A 15,335-nucleotide genomic window follows, 5' to 3' on the forward strand; every position below is an offset into this window, starting at 1 on the left:
AGGTGGTATGTTTTACCTAGGGCTATTTTGGACCAGCTAATCCTACAAGGCGTTTGTGAAGCCCTGGAAATACAGCAGCAAGGGAAAGGGGGACAGAGAGCAGAGGAGGGATCATAACTGGGACACACTCCTATGGTGTCTGCCTAGCAGAAGCCTTGGACCTTCTTCTGTCTGCTGAGTCTGGAGAGATTAGGCTTGGAGTTTTTCCATCAGACACAGATATAAATCACACTTTTGCATCTTTGAAAAATGATTTTTGATAATTTTTCCCTTTTTGAAAGCACAATCTTTATGGTAGTAAATAGCCCGAAAGCTAGACACAGGCTGGCTTCTTGATTTAATGATTCATCAAGAACTCAATGTTTGGGCGGGGATGTGGCTCAAGCGGTAGCGCACTTGCCTGGCATGCCGGGGTTCGATCCTCAGCACCAAATACAAACAAAGATGTTGTGTCTGCCAAAAACTAAAAAAAAAAAAATAATAAGTATTAAAAAATTCTCTTAAAAAAAGGACTCAATGTTAGATTTTTTGTGTACAAGCAAAAATGAAGTCAATCAAATTCAGATATGAATTAAAATCTTTCAAAACTCACCCTCTTGAAAGTTCTCTACCATCTTTTTTGAAATATTTTTTTAAAAAGCGGGTAGTTCTTTTCTCAGGATGAAAAAATTTTAAAGCATTGTTCAAATGTTTCAAAACTTTGACTAATGCTTGTGTGATTGGTCAGTGTGAAAAGTCTTGGAAGATGGTCTCAGTTCAATATTTCCTTGAAAAACTGAGTTGTCTTGTGGATTTTCCTGGTGGCAGGGATTTTCCCAGCGTAGGGTTTTGTGTCCTCAGTTCAACTGAAAAGTTGCATACATGATTTGATCCAGTCACAATATTTCACAGAGAAGGAAACTGGGACTTCAAAAGAGATAATTTTGCTGAAGTCCCCAGAGAGTGAGAGAACCAGGACTTTTGGCATTGATTCTTCATTCCGGTGCCAACCACAATCCCTGCAAGGACACTCTTGATGCTCCTTAGTAGGATGCATAGAGTAAAAGAGAGCTGGCAGAGGAGATATGGTGAGCTTTGACCTGCCAGCAAGGACATCTGGGATCTTTTCCCTAGTGACAGTCGGCCATTAACCATCTACACTTCCATTTGCCTTTCTGGACATTTGTAAAATACACATTTGAAGGAAATGTACCAGTTTTCTCATTCATTCAATGAACACAAATTCCGTGCCTGCATTTCATCAGCCACTCTGCGGCAAGGCTGTAAACCCACATGTGACCCAAGGCGGTTCCACAAGTCAGGAGACTACACTCCAGCAGTGGAGGAAGACGTCTGCACACAAAACTGCAAACCCCGTGTTCAAGAACTGTCATAACCTTTAAGATTCCTTCCAGCTCAGAGAATAAGCAGTTCACCATCTATTTTTAGCATTACATTGTAACAGGGAGCTTTCCTTCTTTCCTCCTGGTGTATATTTGAGCACTACCAGCTCTCCTTTTTCTGATTACCCCCTTAGGAATTTTCCTTTCATGGGTGGATTTTTCTCGCTTCTTCTCATCCTGTGGTCAATATTACAGTACTCAAATTTTGCTATGCCACACCTATCTAAAAAGATAATTAGTAACATATATTTATTTTATTATTATTTAGTAATGCCATTGCTTATTGTGACAATTGCACAAGGCAGTTCACCACTTAGTACCCGGTGGCCCAGGGGTCACATAGCCACAGAGGCAGCCCATTGGAAACACACCAGTGTGCCAGGCACATCAGTTGCAAAACCTCACCAGTCTATTTTTGTGAGGACTTTTGTGTTTGTTTGTATATTTTGGATCTTTGATGCTTTTTGATGGACGACTTTGTTTTGGGTTTCTGTCATTTGAGACACGTGGCTGTGCTGTTCCTCTCCTGACATTTATTCTCATGTTTTCTCCTGTCCACCCACTTGGAAGGCAAAATTCTGTTTTAAATTTTTAATTGAGACTTGATACTAAATACCATTTATAAGGGCATAACAATAAAATAAGCATGTAATACTAACAAAAGGAAACTAACGGATGCTCTACTTACTAACAGAGGAGGTACCAGTCTAAGCGAATTGCAATAATTTTGTTTCATTTGAACATCCCTCCTTTTTTTTTTTCTGTAAGGCTTTGTTTCTTAATTTCTGAGTGTGCTTCATGTTGCTCCTACATTATTGGTGTTTTCTTTTCTCCTTGAGTTATTGCTACCCCCTAAACAGAGCTCCACACATCAGCCACTGAAGTGGAAGACAAAGCTGGATTCTAGGAGAGCTGTTTTTATGGGGTATTCCAAGGGGCTCTAGAGGAGTCCTCAGGTGACCCAATCCAGTCCTTTCGTATTATGATTGCAGGAGGGAACCGAATCTTTTCTTCAGTCACAATGTCCCTTTGGAGCTGAGACTGAAACCCTGAATATTTATACCAGGGTCTGTTTTGGTTACTGATCCTTTCTGCTTCTCTTTTTCCTTAAGGCCACTTTTCTTTGATGGTCTTATTTCCTGGTTTCTATCCCACTGTTCCCTTTTTCCTTTGCTATGTGTTTGAGAAATGACTTTGGGCTCTTTTCTATTTATTTGCCATTTCTTTCTTATGGTGTTTCTCATTTTGCATTCACTTCAGCATAATTGACTTCAGTGCCCCCCACTGTGTCTTCCCCTCTCCTCACTGCCTGTAGTTTGTTTTTATCACAGACTGGACAGCTTGAAGGGCAGGGCTGGGTGGGCCTTGCCAGCTCCCTCATTTGAGCATCTCCCTGATGGGTCATGGGAAGGACAGAAATGTGACTGCCCCTCGAGACCCGGTGGATGGAAGCTGTAAGCTCCATGTTTTGCCTTCACTTAATCCCACAACTACACTCATGAAATAATAAATTTATTTCTGCTTTCCCTCTAACTTGGTTGTACTTTGCTTTCTCAATCGTTGTAAAAATTTGCTAATTCATTTTATTCTATTCTTGATGTCTTTTTGCCTTTTCTTTTTCCCATCAATTTTATTGGAGGGAAGCCTCCCTCTAGCATACCATTTTGTGCCTTTCTCCACAATTCTATTTTTTAATATTTTCTTCCCTATCCTAAGGTTAGTAAAAAGACAAAAACTAATATCTGATGTGTATCGGTCATTTATTATATGCCAAGACTTAACATCATGCCTTTGGATTCTTCAGCAAGTGGGTACATTTTTAATTCCTCTTTGACAACCAAAAGAGAACTCATCCTAGATCCTCATGGTCTTATTATAGAGGAACTCGTTGCTCACCAACTTCTTTTACTCTCTGCTCTCTTTTTCTTTATTATGAGTTGTCTCTCTTCCCTTATCTGTACTTTCTGTGTCAGGTCTTTCTACCTAGCTTTTCCAAAATTTTGCAGCTACTGCCTTTTGCCTGTTGGTCAATCAACTTGGTAAAGGATTAGTTATGTGACACATTTACGTCCTTGTGGAGGAGAAAGCACAGCTGTTGGTTGACTGGCTGATTTTCCTAACTTCAGTTTCATTCAAAGGAAAATGAAAATCCTATCCAAGAGTAAATAGAATCTGCTAGTCATTTCACTGCCTTGGTGTGTGTGTGTGTGTGTGTGTGTGTGTGTGTGTGTGTGTTGGGTTTCAGAGAAGGGGCAGGAAAGGTCGAGAAGGAAATAAGTTAAAAAAAATTGATCCCAAATCTGATAATGTCTCACATATACTAAATCTCTATATGTGTTTTTCTTTTGATTAGAAAATTAGCTGTTCTTAGTACATTTTATGCCCCAAGTAGAAATCTTATCCAGTTTCAGGATGCCCAGAGGTGATTGCTCCTATGGTGAGATATTGTGTGTGGGTGTGTAAGGAGAGCAAGGTGTGGGTTGTGCAGGTGAGCGTGGGAAGTCCCTGGATGGCAGGGGGTTAAAATATAGTCGAAGGGAGCTGTGTGGCTGTGACTAAAACATAAGTACATGTTCCTTGAAGTCACGCAACCCTGACTCAAGCTCTGTTACTTACTAATCTAGGCAAGTAACTTGCTTTCCCTGAGCCTCAGTCTCCTCATCTACAAAATAGTAATACTTTTTTGTGTGGTGTTGGGGGCGATGGTACCAGGTATTAAACTCAGGGGCACTTAACCACTGAGTCACACCCCTAGCTGTTTTTGGGGTTTGTTTTTTTTAAAGACAGAGTCTCGCTAAATTGCTTAGGCTGTCTCTGAACTTGCAATCCTACTGCCTCAGTTTCCTGAGCCACTGGGATTACGAGTATGCACCATGCACGGCTAAAACAGGGATACTTTTTAAAGGACAGTTGTGAAGACTGAATTATAAACCCACTACAGAGGACATAGCACAGAGTTCATGGCACATAGTAAGTGTTCATCCTCTGGAGACTGGAACCTCATAAATGCCTCAGGCTCCTCTTATCTTCTCAGGGCCCCCCATCAGAGCAAAATTCAGCCCTTGTCTTTGCAGACACCCGGAGCCATATCAGGGCCTGTGCCCAGGACTTCTCTGTATTTCCCCAAGTTGAAGGCAATGCTCTCACCCCAACAGTCCCCTCAGGGCAGGCTAGTTGGCTGTGCATCAGGGTACTCTAGTATCCCCCACAGCCTTCCAGAATGTTATACAACTCTGGGCCTAGCTCGCCAACTGTGTGTGGTGATTTTCCTCTCTGTCTGGGCACAGGGCTGTGTGGAGCAAGGGAAAATATGACCCAGCATCCCTGCTGAACTCTGTCATGTGTCCTGGTTCTAAAGTTGTAGAGAATCATCCAGCCAGACTCCCTGGTAACACAGTACAGTCTCCCCTTTATCTCTGCTGACTTCTTTATGATCCATTATCTCTCTCTCTCTCTCTCTCTTTCTCTCTCTCTCTCTCTCTCACACACACACACACACAGTGTTCACGAGGCCTCTGATGGGTTAATTTGGCAATTCCTACTATTTTATCTTTAATAAGATTTGAAACAACTTTATTACTTTCATGAAATCAAATGACTTTTGATATGAAAGATACATTACTTTCAAACAAAATTTCTCTGAAGTTAATGGAAGTAGAGGCAATATCCTATGAATATCCAAAGAGGCGAAATCTACTCCACTGATCCCCAGATATGATCCTAGTAGATTATATAAACAGATTTCTCCTCCATTTCTCATTGTCATTGTTCCAGAGTATAGACCACCACCCTCTTGGTGTTTTTGCATAGTGCTCAAATCTTTACAAACCTTGCCTTGGAAGAGAACACAGCTAGAGTTATTGTGAAATCCCTGATCCACACTGAAATTATCATTCTTAGTCTCTTAGTCCTCCCCTCCCCACTTTTTTTTTTTTCGTACCAGGGATTGAACCCAGGTACACTCAACCACTGAGCCACATCCCCAGCCCTATTTTGTATTTTATTTAGAGATAGGGTCCCACTGAGTTGCTTAGGGCCTCACGAAATTGCTAAGGTTGGCTTTGAACTTGCTATCCTTCTGCCTCAGCCTCCCAAGCCACTGGGATTACAGGTGTGGGCTACTGTGCCCGTCTCTCCTCCTCTTTTCCTCTTACTAATCTATTTGTCATAAGGTTGAAAAATTAGTTTAGCAAAGAAGAGATCTCCAAACACACAAAAAATTCATGAAGGTTATTTCTCATAAAATATGAAACAATAAAATAAATGTGAAATATATGCATGAGCTATAAAACCATAATTATTCCTATAGATGTCCTTCTTAAGCATGTATTTAGACAGATCTTTTTCTAGATGACAGGATTAAAATATCCCTTGCCTTGATCCCTTGCATATAATTGGTCAGATAGTTGTTATTTGATAATATTTGCAGCTTATTTTCCCCATGATAGAGTCTTTTTAATCCCTAACAAATACTACCTGTAGTCCAATCTATTTCTATATTCATAATATTAAGTCCAAATATCAACTCTCAGGTGTTAAAAATGTATTCCTTCAGTAAAGTTCTAATAGATCTACAAAATTATATATATATAAAAAAAAACAGAAAGAAAGGTCTGACTTTGAGTATGTTTTGACTCTGCCAGTGCTGAACTAGAACAGATGTAAATAAGTTATAGGTTATAATCAGTATATTTTATTTAAAGCCAAAGGCACTGTGTGTAATTACACATAATTTCACTAGTGGTCATTTACTTTACAAGAATCCTTAGTGTAGAGTTTATTCGTTTTATTAGGTTACTGATTCATAGTTAATTTCAAATGTTTCCATTTAGTTTAAATATCAATTCTGCCTGCTAATTTTAGGAACATATATTATATTGTCTTATCCTTGATATAAATGATTTAAATGAAACTAAACACTTAATTCTAAAACTATTTTTTGAATAGTTCAATTTTCAAAGAGAAATTCCACCTTGGGGCATTTTCTTAAAGTCAGAGTAATGTCTAATTGTTTTTCTTCTTGATACATACATTTTAAAATGTAGGCTTCACCATTATTTATCATGAAACTAGATTAAATAATAAATAAAATATATTTTGACATTTTTCTTGATTCTTTGAAAGTGAGATGTGTGTTTAGAACTAACCATCTTTTCTTTGACTCTTTTTTTTTTTGTAGGAGCAAGACAGAAATACAGACTCTCTAAAAGTTGAAATGTAATAGCACTATGAATCCAGCTGAAAAATGTCCTCCACATGAGTAATTCTTAATTTTTGCTTCTTATAAACCAAGTGTGTAAGTTTTCATATTTTCCTGAACAATTCTCTTAAAGGCAGTTTTGTTATTTAAGTTTCACTAAGATGATTGAATGGTTGCATTTTTTCCCCCTGTAAAACTATTTCTTTTTATACTTTAATACAAGAGACAAGCTTTCTGTTCTCCTCCCTCCCTCTTGCACTTCTGACTAGGCAAACAATCCCTTAAGTGTTTGCCATGCTTCAATCAAAACCCACAACCGAATGGGATGGCTTCTGTTGTAAACAAAGTGAGCAAATCAGTAATTTGGATCACAAATCACCTTACAGGTTCTTGGACTCTATCAAATGTAGCTGGCAGAGTTGTAGCACATATTTAGGTGTAAAATATATTGGATCTGCTCTTGGAATCATATATCAGCTAAACCTTCTCTTGTTTGTGCTCTGTGTTCTTTTATTGGGTTTGGGATGATTTCAAATGTGATTGTGGAAAACAATGGTTTTAACTTTTGTGCTTTGTTTTAATTTTTTCCCACTTGTACAATGCCATGACACTATTTGTTGCCTTAAAATAGATTGGCTTTGAACAGTGGAAAGTCAGTGACTGCATTTAAAATTAAGTTCTTTGTTTCAGAAAGGTATAAAATATCTATTTCCCTTTAAAAATCCAACATTTGTTATGGGTGTGTAGCCTTTTTTTTTTTTTTTTCTCGTGATTCCCTCCATAGTTGTACACTCCTGTCTCTCACAGACTGGAGTCTGAAGAGTGACCTGTGTGGGGCAGTTGAGTAGAATGTGAACTCTTAATTCAGGGGCTCTAATTCCCTCTAGCCCTGGCTCTCCCCAAAGCAGTAACCTAGAATTACAGGGCTTGCTTGTTATGAGGCAGGTTTTAAGAGATGTTAAAAAATCCAAATCACTGGATCTTTCACTGACATTTGATATTGCCTCCGTTGTAATCCAATTCTGAAGGCTATTTGAGTGAGTGTTCACAGTGAGTCTGAAGGGTTGATTGAACAGATACTTATTTAACTTGTCATAATTTAAAAGGTGTCAATATACACTCAACAGATGTTACGTTGAAATATTTCTTAATTCCTTTATAAAGAAATATCCCTTTAAAACCCAAACAATTCTCCCAGACTGTCTTTAAGGAGTCTCCTTTTATTAACTTATTTGTTTAAAGCCAAGGCATTTTGGTAATTTTTCAGAAGCATTATTTTGATATTAATGATTGTCAATATTTGGTTTCAGCTTAACAATTGCTCTCAAAGCCACAGAATTATATGTAATTCATGAGACTGGATTTTATATGATTAATATAATCTTATTACTTTGTAATTATGCTTCTCATCTAGACTTTTTAAAAAACAACAACAAAGGCACTTTCAGGGGATTTCTTAGCGGGAATCTCATTAAAAATATAAAAAGTTCTTTTGTGTAAAGAGAAATATTTGAGACAGGAAATCTCATCACAATTCAATTACTCATTGGGCCAATGAGCTGTGAAATGAAGCTTTCATCTCCATGAGACATGAAATATGAAGCATAGTCTCTGTATGGAAAAGAAGCTCTGTGCCATATTTGGGAAAACACTTTTTCTTTATTATAGAGGTTTTCTTACCCAGGTACATGAGTAGATTCACTCCAGAACTTAATTTTTCACCACTGGGGGGGGGGGGGGATCTTAAAGCATCAGTGCTTCTTCATTTTTGAGAGAGATTGGTTGGAAATAAGGTCGCTTCATATGGAAACAAGAAAGTAGCATTTGTTTTAAAAATTTCAGACTATGAACACTCAAATCAGCACCATGAAATCTCAAGTATTTGACCTTGAGTAGTGAAATTTACATAGGGCGTGGGCGTACAATATGTACAGTTACAATATGTGAGACTGGTTTAAAAAACAGGGGACTTTCAAGAAAGCCCAGTGGCCGCACTGAGCCATGGCTACTTGCCAGTTCCTCCAAATGGAGAACACTCCTTCCCTAGAGAATGGGGTAAGGCTGAGGGTTGAGCTGCCCATTAGCTATTTACCGATATTTATCACCAGCAGATCTGAGCCTTCGGTTCTCACACTGAGGTAAACTAGGATAGAAACTGGGAAAGAACTTTTCATTTGTTGGCTCTGAGAGGCTGAGTCCATGGGGAAGTTGCTGTTCTGTGAGTTCCATATCGGCTAGTGGTAATGTCATCATACCAAACAAACCTGTAGGCCATTTACTCCCCTAAGTGACAGGAAAAGAACATTTTCACAGGCGTAAGGGAAATTTCCATCCTCCTTTTCATTGCTTAGTCATTTCTTGAGGTTGCATGGACATTTGAATGAAGTGATTATGCCCTTCCTTTTCAACAAAAATGGAACAAAACAAAAGTCTATGAAGCCCTCAAACTATTACCCCAACAATGTTCTATAGCCACTGAGGCCCGATTTATGTTTTATATACATAAACCACAAATAAAGCATTTCCTAAAGAAAGCCTTGAGCTTGAATCTAATCAGAATTGTGGAGTCTGGCTTTTGTGATTTCCACTCAGGGTTATGGGTGTGGCTCACTTTTCTAGAAAAATCAGATTACTCTGTGTACAAATCTTGATCCATTTCCTCTTTCTTTTTCCTGTTGGTGAAAGGCCACATTGAAATAGGCCCATTTGAAGAGTTTTTGGAAAAATTGAATACATCTGTAATCCATATGAAAATTGTATTCTCCAGAATGTATTTTCCTGAAAACACTCACTGAAATTGCACTCAGGATTAAATGAAGCCCAGATACACTGGTAAAGACTCAGGATATAGTTTTTCTGTATGTTTATCACTGAGTAAATAAGCTAAAAAATTACACTTTGAAAACATTATAAAAATAATTCTCAAATATTAACCTGAATTTCAAATTTGTCCTCAGATCACTAGGAAACATCAAGTGATAGAAATTCCTTTTTCTTAATTTCAGATTTGACTTTATCATCTTTGCTTCTTCACAAGATTTAATGCATTTTGATTGTCTTCATCCTTCATAGAAATGAAAGTCTGTGTTTGCTACAAATTGAATGTTCACGCTACCCGAAATAATATTTTGGACTACAGACTGCAGGACAGTATTGATTCCTAAGTAGACTGACTATAACCTCATGATAAGTCTGTGTAAGTGCATGGGAAAACACAGTCAACAATAATCTTTGTATAGAACTATCATGCTATATATTTTCCTATGTGGTGCTTGAGGAGTTTCATTCTACAGTTTACAAGGTGTAGGTTTGCACCCCAAATTCTCAGGGTATGTTATTTTACCCAAATACTTGAAAGAAAAAGGTGCCCTGTATTTTATCAGTACTGTTGAAGGGGAAAATTATGTGTAAGTTTGTTTGAGAAAACTGCTTATAAAAAAATCAATCCCATAAACTATGTTAGGCTTTTACATGATTTCTAAGGAGATATATACATAGATAAGATATATATTTTCAAGAGACTGCTTATATATTCTTTAACTTCTGGGTCCCAAGTAGACCTCACAGGTGCATAAAATCATTAATGAAGCACATAGCATTTGCTACATGGTGCCTTGAGCTTGAATCTAATCAGAATTGCAGACTTTCGTGCTCTATAAAGGGATCATGTCCATCTGTGACATATATGAGGACAAGGCCCAGAGGAGGATTCTGAAAATTGGACTCCTTTGTATGCCCCACATCTCAGAATAAAACTGAATGTTCACAGCATCATTTATCAGGTGTTAGCATTCGGTGTTTCATGTTGCAGCTAGAGTACATCATTAGATTTATTCCTGTTTAATTCATAATGGTGCAGAATAAAACACACACACACAAACACACATACATGCACACACACACATCTAGTTTGATTTTCTTTTTTAAGTTTCTGAATTACTTTTTACAAGCTAGTGTTAAGTTCTTCCTCAGGTTTCCTGAATTACCTGCCATACTTGTATGCATTTTCTAACAGGAGGCTCTCCCCCTTTCCCACCCCCACCCCCACCCATGAAAATATGCATTTCTGTATTTACATATAAATTATATTATTGTATAGTAAAGACAGTGGTGGCTGTAAAAGAATGTGAAGACTGTAGAAGTTATGTATGAATAAAGAGAGGACATTGTGTGATATGTAAGGAAGGACATTGGAGAAGACTGAATTATACTGCTGACTATGAATAAACCCGGTGGCATATGGAAAGAATGTGAAATTTTAAACTATAATCAACATAGAAATCTTGGTAGAAAAGTTCCTACCTGAGGTTTGATGTTATTCAATGACAGAATGCAGTGAGCTTGGCTAAAGGGGCTTTGAATCCAACTCTACAGCTCCAAGAATTACCTTTTCAGTGTATTGCACATGGAGAAAACTACTTAGACAAGGATCTTGTGAGACTAGACTATTTGCCTTTAATTGCCAGCATTTGTAAACGATTGTGCAATCTTGTGCATTGGTTTTTTTATTTTGACTGTTTTGAAAAAAATGTTTTGTTGTTTCTTTTTTTTTCCAGTAAAAGTGACTGCAAAGAAAACATGCATCATTTGTCTTTATTGTAACTTCATCAAAACAAAACAATCATTTGGACATTTTCAACAGTTTCATTTTCTCCTGGTTTATAGCTTTAATCCTTCATTTAACTGAAATACTCAATATTTCACTTAATTGTAATTCATTTTCTATTGCTGTGGCAAGAAATGTTCACAGATTTAGTGGCTAAGAAAATGCAAATTTATGGTCTTACATCTCTGGAAATTAGAAGTCTCTTATAGGTTTTTACCTATACCCAGGAAATTTCACCTGGCCAACCTGAGTCTGGTCTAAGCAGCATTCTGAGGAGCACCTACCCAGGTATGTGATGCTTTGCTGACACCATAGAGTTACCTGGACAACAGGTGTCCCTGAGGGCCACCTAGAGGCCCAGGAAAATAATAGTCATCCTTCTTAAAACTAGATACTACAGGCACACAGTTTAAATACCTCCTGCACACTGATGCTCAGTGCTGTGATTTATCTCTTATTAAATCATCCACCAGTCACCTGAAGACACTAAGTCTTAGGACTGAAGCCCAAGACACTCTAACCAATACCCTAGAAAGAAGGATATCCAGGATTCCTCATATATGTCCAGGGCTTGGGGTACACAGAGCCTACAAGAAAAAAGGAGTTCAGTTACAGACCTTATGTTTTCAAGTTACCTCTTCCAGCTTTTCCTTTCAATGCATTTCAAACTACGGTCTCCATCATTTTGCTCAGGTGCTTACTGTTCTCTGCCTTGTGTTGCTGCAGTAGCTTTTATGACAGCATACCGACCCGATCCCAAGTATTCCAGACTCACAGGCTGGGGTGGGGGGACAGGATTTTGCTGAAGATTTAGATAAACAGGCTAGGGATTAGTAAGAGGTCCATCACATGACAGGCAAGCTGCATTATCAAACACCTTAAACCTGAACCACCGAATTCCTATTCTTTAATAGTCCCATGCCAAGGTAATTTTTCACTGGTTGTTGTGTTCATAGATGCACCAACCACTCTCCCTATGGCTAGAGCTCTCTCTCTCTCCTTTAGCTCTCCTCTTCCTCTGCTCTCTAGTTTGCTAGCTCGAAAACTTTCGATTTTCTGGTTTTGTTTTGTGTGTGTGTGTGTGTGTGTGTGTGTGTGTGTGTGACTGGAAACTGAACCTAGGGGCACTCTACCACTGAGCTACAACCCCATTTCTTTTTTAAGATAGGATCTGGTTAAGTTGCTAAGGATAGTCTCGAACCTGAAATATTCCTGCCTCAGCTGCCTAAGTAGCTGGAATTGCAGGTGTGTCCCACCATGCCAGGTGCCTGTCATTTATTCTATAGAACAATTTAGCCACCTAATTAAGCCCTACTAATGCAGACCCTTTACATTTTATCCAGAAGATCTTACCTTCAAAACCCAAGCATGCCATTGTCTAGTTACATATTGTTGAGCAACAATCTACCCACAAACTTAGTGGTTTAGAAACAATAAAAATCATTTATTTAGCTCATGAATCTGCATCTTGGGCAGGGTTGAACACGGAAGGTTTCTCTGCTTCACACAGCAGTACAGAAGGGACTGCAGAATACACTCACACGATGGCTCACTTACATGCCTGAGAAGTTGATGCCAGAGTTCAGCTGTTTGCTCAGCTGGGGTGGAGAGCAAATGGCCTGAATTCCTTTTCATTTGAGTTTCTTGCTGCTTGGGCTTCCTAAACACATGGTGGCTATGTTCCAACAGTGTGTGTCCCAAGAGGCAGGAAGCAGATACTGCTAGTTTCTTAAAGCCTATCTCACGAACAGCATCACTTTTCTATTCTCTATTTAACAAGCAATTGCGGAGCTAAGATTCAACAGACAGGAACACAATGCCCACATCTTAATAGGAAGAGTGCCAAAGAATTTGGAGACAAATTAAAAAAATCATACTCATTAAGAAGCATTTTAAATACATACTTCTTATTTTTTCCAATACTTGGGATTTGAACTCAGGGCTGCTCTATCACTGAGCTACATCCCCAGCCCTTTGTATTTTATTTTGAGACAGGGTCTTGCTAAATTTTTGAGGCTGGATTCTAATTTGTGATCCTCCTGCCTCAGCCTCTCAAGTAGCTGGGATTACAGGCTTTCAACAGAGCACCTAGCAAACAGATACTTTTAAGAAGGAATTCTAAAGTCAGTTCTCAGATCAGTGTAGGTTCATTCTAAGGGAAAAAAGCAAAACCTAGAATGAGAGTAGTTTATAAAAATTTTGGTGGGCTAGGTGCTGTGGCATACCCCTATAAATCCCAGTGATTCAGGAGGCTGAGGCCGGAGGATCACGAGTTTGAGGCCAACCTCAGCAACTTTGTGAGACCGTGTCTCAAGATATAAATAAATAAAAGAAAGGACTAGGGATACAGTTCAGTGGTAAAGTGCCCCTGAGTTCAGTCCCTGCCCTCCACCACACCAACCACAAAAAGTTTTGGTGGACATGTTTGCTTTTTTGTGTTTTGAGCAATATTTTGGAGTCTTGAGGGCAGAAATCGCTTGGATGTGAGGGAATCAACTTTCTTTGGGATAGAACAAATGTTTACTATATGCCAGGTTCTCTAATTCCTGAAGAGGTTAGGATTTCAGGAAGCCTTTAAATATGGTGAGCATGCCTGATACGCTGATGAAGCTGTCTAGTTTAAGCCTTGCCAGAGGCGTGGAGATTCAAAGAGGAAACTGGACAACAGCCACAGACAAGAGATTCATGTCCACCCAGCATGGGGTGGGCAGGGGAGTAAAGAGGGCTAGGTGTGAACAGCCCCAGGAAAACCAGAGTAAGGCAAGGGATTGAAAGCAGAGCCGTTTGGCTTTGCAGCGACAGGTCAGTCACCGAAGGGCGCAGAAGAAGGAATGAAGGACAAGCAGTATGACCGAAACTTTTTGAGTAAGTATTTATCAAGCAGAAGTAGTATAAAAAGTAGTCATCCAAATACTTAGCAGAAACTAATATTGAATTTATAGCCAGATCATGCCTTGAATATTTAATCTTCTCTAAAGTTTTATATATCTTTACCTCTTACACCATGGGATAGAAAGAAAGGACTCGTTTTTTCAAGTCAGAGATGCCCAAGTTCAAAATTCACTTCAACCCCTTGTTACCAAGTTACTTTGAATTCTTAAACCTAAGTTATCTTCTTTGTAAAACTAGCATAATCACATACTAGAATATTGTATATATGCACATGTACTCTATAGTATTACAGAACAGTATACTGTTATAACATATGGTAGATATTATTATAATGTGAAAATTATAATGAGATAATACATATTATTCTTAGTCTCTAGTCACCTTTTAAGAAATGTGAACTACTTCAACATACCTCTTTATTTTAGCACTTCTGTCTCTGAAAATTTCAAATTCATTGCTACATAGGTTGCTTAAAAAATACTCAAACCATTCATTGTGATTTTTTCCCATTTATAAATATAATGCAAATTCATGGAAGGAACTTTGGAAAATAGTTTAAAAGTTGAAAACTTGAAAAATCAGGGAAAGAATTCTTAAGCACTTGATTCTTAAGACTCATTATACAAGTAGCCTTCAGAAAAATGAATATTTATAAGTGTATTTCATATTTTACAGGCTATTTTGTGTCTACTTTTTTGCTTTATAATATTATGAATTTATCTCTTCTATTTTCTAATATTCTTGGAGGAACAAATATTAATGACTGTATCTTATTTCTTCACATTGTTGCAACATAATGTTTAACTAATTTCATATTTTAATTATTTGGCTTTTTTATAGTTTGGGGCTATGAAAATAATGCTGTGATGAACGTCTTTAAATGTAAATCTTTGTAAGCACCTCTGAGTATTTCCATGAGATCAAGTTCTCTACTTAGTATTACTGAATAAAGATCTTAAAATTTTGACATGAGATTCCCAATTCCACTATTTTCAACACACTTATATTCTTAATTCTTTAGAAATATTTGATTCTAATGAAGAGTTGCCATGTGAACACCCCCGTTAGAAACTTCTGCTTTTGTGTTTCCTTTGATATTATCCTGAAAATGGAAGGATAAGAGGCTCCTTGTGATTTGTAGAAATACATATTTTACTGCAGAAAGTACAGACTTGGCTTTTATGTCTACCCACCACCACCCTGCAGTTTATAAACACTGGAAAGACTAATGATCTTAGGATTTTAAGTGTCTTCC

The 15,335-nt window shown here is 38.0% G+C and overlaps 1 protein-coding gene across 3 annotated transcripts in view; it reads left to right on the top strand.

The window, feature by feature from the left end:
• LOC308654339 (uncharacterized protein C4orf54) overlaps positions 1 to 11,159 on the top strand; it is a 21,072-nt gene extending 9,913 nt beyond the window's left edge. For 2 of the 3 annotated variants that reach the window (XM_081303579.1, XM_081303578.1), the window contains exon 3: positions 6,562 to 11,159. The gene's annotated coding sequence lies outside the window, so the exon portion shown is untranslated. The remainder of the gene's footprint in view (positions 1 to 6,561) is intronic. The other variant, XR_014023226.1, reaches the window with a different exon arrangement.
• Positions 11,160 to 15,335: the final 4,176 nt, after the last annotated feature.

Source organism: Spermophilus citellus (genome assembly GCF_964194105.1).
Source record: "Spermophilus citellus genome assembly, chromosome: 8".
In the NCBI taxonomy this organism is placed as follows: Eukaryota; Metazoa; Chordata; class Mammalia; order Rodentia; family Sciuridae; genus Spermophilus; species Spermophilus citellus.